Genomic DNA, 4,632 nt, shown 5'->3' with positions numbered 1-4,632 from the left:
CACCAAGACTGTGCTTTTGCAAGACGGTTATTAAACAAAATGTTTAAAGGAATTTTAACACTTTTAAAAATTAGGGTTTTTTTTACATTCAGACATCTCAAGAATATACTATTAGCTTCTTTTCACACTTTGTTTCACCCACGTCAGCAGTGTTTTCAAGTCATTCATTCCTGAAACACATTCTCATAAAGAAACAAGTACATCATCTGCATATAGTTACATTTTACTCGTTTGTATTTTTAACAGCTTTCATATATTTGCTCTGTTTCTTTTTTTTTTTTTTAATTTCTGCTTAAAGATCAACTGTCGGTTAACTGTGAGTCCATTTGAAGGTTGAAGCTCGGTACCATGAGAATGCTGCAGTGTTACAGTGGTACTTGTTGTAAAACATCCTGCTGGTATCAAACCACCGCTCATGATTGCGTCAGCTGCTTTGGAAATGTAAATGTGATTGTCGTTTTGCAGCATTACGTGGAACGTTTTTTGCCACTACCTTTGGTAATTGAACTGTAATTCTGTACTTTGCTTTAGTACATGCATGTATATGTGTGTGTGGTACCATGTTCATTCCTGTTTCCATTCTCTGAAGCGTGTGCACTTATCTACCTGCATGTCATGGTAGTTCTTTCTCTAATATTAAATAATGCTTTATATTTTTCTTGTTTGGGCCGTTTCTGATCAAGTCTTTTTGGTGGCACACCCTGGACCAAAGTCTTCTAAAACACAGTTTGACTGAGTAAGTGGCATCTTGACCTTTATGTGTTTGGTCTCTAAAAGGCAAATGCTGCTGGACAAGAGGTCAGAGCGAACAACAAATTTGCCCTTTTACACACGCACAGTGTGTGGGAGCAAACAGGCGTACCGTGCCCATGTACCGACCAGAGGCTGTGTTAAGTGAAGTCTTTCACACATGCAGTGCAAAGTCTATCAGGTAAAACGCCTTAAAACCCAACATGTCCACTTCAGCTCCTGTCCTCCGGTTCAGCTGCCGGACAGTAAAAACGTCTCCACTGAACAGTTTAAATTGTATTAAAGGCCATGAGGCCTTGTGAAATGTCAGCTATGCTGAAATTGGTTTTGGCTTTTATGAAACGAATCCCCTCCAGGTGCACGAACAGGCCAAAGGAGAACCTTGGTGTGAAGATGAAGAAACTTGGTTAAGCTTAAAAGAAACGACTAACGGGACCTGACTGGATGAGCATATCTCTGTGAAAGTGAATTTGATTTGCTTTTATGCAATATTTTTAAAAGAGATGAGTGCTTGGAGATGATGCTTTCCTCTGGAAGCCCTCAGGGTCTAATTTCTTGTCACCGTGTGCATAAACTTAACGTAAAGGTCACCTAGCACTTGAGTGTGACGCCTGTGAGTGACAGGCAGCTCTGAGGGCAGAGACACACCGCTCTCCTAAATGTTAATATTCCCACATGGATGCATCTGCATTGCGCTGCTCTGTCTTCAACACAGTCTGATGTTTGTCTGCTGGATTAAAATGTTAGAAAATACAGTCGCTGTGCCCAGAGGTTCAAACGTTGACATATTCTGTTGCTTGTAGCCTGAAATAAAAGAAACGTTACTGGTCCAAGGTTTATGTGAACTCATCATACCTGGGGATGTAATGTTATTTTAGATTTTTCAGGGAGTGAATAATTAACATGGAAAATAAGAAATTGATGCAAAGATCTGAAATCATTAAATATCTTCTTTACTCCAAATGGTGGAATGTAGGATAAAAGTCTCATCTTGAATTGTTAAAACTTATTTCTTGTTATTGTGGGCAAACAGATCAGGTTTTATTTCTCAATTCACTGTGGAGAAACTGGCGTACCTAATATTTCCGGTGTATGCAGGTCTGATATTTGGTGATAATTGGACAACTTCTGATCATTTTAATCAATTTTCTTTCATATTAATGTTACAGAATAGGTGAGATGCTGGAAGCTTGGACATAGCTGAGTTTTGCAACACAACATTTATCAAATCTGTTTTGGGAATAGGTAAAACAGCAAATACCAAACTTTTGGGAAATTTCTGACCACTAAAAATGTGACTATGCTAAAAAAAAAAAAAAAAAAAAGGTCAAGAAGACAAGTCAGTCAGAAATTTGCTTGTTTATGGCTACAAAATCAGGTGATTACAGTGAGACTTGCTTCTGTGGTTTTATTTTAATATTAGTGGGACGTAAGTTTGTTAACATATAAATTTTGACCACTTGTGGGTTAGTGAGAATTTAAAAAAAAAAAAAATTGTACAACCAGGTTTTGTTTTTAAACCTCATTGGAATTATTTGTTGGCTCAATAAAAAGCCAAACTGGCCTTGATGGATTGATGTAAACTTATGAGCACAACTGTATCTCTGGGATGAACAAAAGTAATGTACATTTAGATTTTGTAAAAATGTATTTTTATTTTTTGAGGCAACTCTGTCATAAAGCCACTAGAGGGAGCTATGACACACGACATCTCAGTAGTAAACGATAAGTTAGTTCAGTCAGCATGCAGTCTCTGACGCTCAGAAAATAAACATTTTGTCTCAGTCTTTCACCTTAGTTTAAATGTGCAACGTCTCCGAAGAGTTGAATAACAGAAAGGTATGAAATAAATGCTTACTAATATGCTTTTCATTTACATCCACTGACAGAAATAATAAAATCCCCCAAATAAACTGGAAATATATTTTGTACTGCATTAAAATCAATACTTTGCAAAATTGGTGAGATGAAACTGATTCCGCCAGCAAACGACATAACATTTGTGATTAAGTGAAAGTTAAAAATAAATAAATAAATACCTCACTCGGGTCACCCGACATCACTCAGTGCCTCTGACCTGAATCCACATTAGCAACAGGTTGGAGAGTGAAGCGATATGCTAAGAGGCCTTTAAGTAGGCCAGTGTTGGAAGCAGCATTTTTTTTTTCAACTTGTGTGAAATAAATGCATTATAATGTGGAGCAGGCTTCCCTTCATCTGGACTCAGAGGGGTCCGTCTGGCCAGATGCCCAGACCTTCTCCACCATCCGCTGTTCCCACATCAGGCCACCGTACAAAGGAGGGGGAGGGAGGTTGTTGGAATGTATTTTGCCCTGTGTGATGTGATTGTTTGCAGAGAAATGGGTTGACCTTGCCCTTTATTGCCACACACACACACACACACACAAATACACACATGCACACACTCGCTCTGGCCGGGCTGAAGGTGTGTGAGACAGCCCTGCTGAGTGCAGGAGGTCTGGGACCCCTTCACCACTTCCTCCAGACAGAGAACAGAGGATGGAGTCAGCTGAAGCCATGATGGGCCAATAATGAACCTTCCAGAGGCCACAGCCGCCTCCTTTCAGGTATGCTGTTAAGCTTATTATTATTATTATTATTATTATTATTATTATTATTATTATTATTATTATTATTATTATTATTATTATTATTATTCACTAGATTTAATTAGAAATAGCAATAATTATATTGAACATTGAGTGAATCTTTTTAGATGTTTACATTTAAGTGATAAAAATAAGATTTTGTTATTTATTTAACCACAATTTTTGCTTGAAATTAAAATTTAAAAATGTTCTTTTGAAATAGTCTTCTTTGGAGAGCTAATAAAACTTTAAGACAAACCAAAGTAAACTAAATCATTTATCAACCCTAATAAATGAGAACTTATTGCATATTTTAATTTCAGTAAATATTTCTATTTCTATAACTTTCATATCCTTTTGAGTTTTTAGAAACAAATTTAACTTTTTAGTGTTTTATTCAACAACAAGACAACTACACAATTAATTTTATTTATATTTTAATGAGTCCAATTGTTTGAAAATGTTTTTTTCCAGACAATAAAAATGTGCAAAATTTAATTAAAAACCCGCCTGCAGTTTTATTTCGAAGTTAGCGTTTGTGATGGACAGACGTTCAACTGCTTAATCTGTCCAATATTTATTTTTAAAGCATCAAATCCTTTAGAATATAATCCTTCTAATATTTTTTCCTTACTTTTCACAGTAGATCAATAGTTTCCAGCAAAGAAAACTGTGAGTTAGGAACTTTTTGTGAAGTCGGTAGAGAGTTTGTCATAAGAAATTGTTTTTGCCTGTTTCGCTGATGAACATAAACTATCAAGCGTGAACATATTCGCCCCCTTTTGGAGAAATCAAAACGGAAAGAGCAAACTTATGGAGTGAGATCAGTGTCAAATAGACTACATACAATCTTATGTACTTGTATGGGACATATGCAATATATTTAGGTTTCATATAAACAAATATTTTTGATCTGATGGTTTATGTTGGCTATCTGTAGGCAATTAGAGTCACGGTTGTCTGTTCAAAAATATTTATATATATTACAATGGAGTTCAGATGGATGAATTAAACTCTGTTTAACTGTTGCACATTGTTGCTGGAGGAGGACTGAAGAAAATGGCACGTAATGCAGTAGGTACTGAAAAATGGGCACACTACGCATTTTACTGGAACACGTCAAATTCTCCATCAAGGCGACTGTTGTGTGTGTATTGTAATACCGAACATTCTGCATGAAATATTATATATATATATATATATATATATATATATATATATATATATATATATATATATATATATATATATATATATATATATATATATATAT

The sequence above is a fragment of the Poecilia latipinna genome, unplaced genomic scaffold (genome assembly GCF_001443285.1).
Source record: "Poecilia latipinna isolate Pla-1442-1.1 unplaced genomic scaffold, P_latipinna-1.0 Scaffold104, whole genome shotgun sequence".
Classification (NCBI taxonomy): domain Eukaryota; kingdom Metazoa; phylum Chordata; class Actinopteri; order Cyprinodontiformes; family Poeciliidae; genus Poecilia; species Poecilia latipinna.
This window is presented reverse-complemented; position numbering follows the sequence as displayed.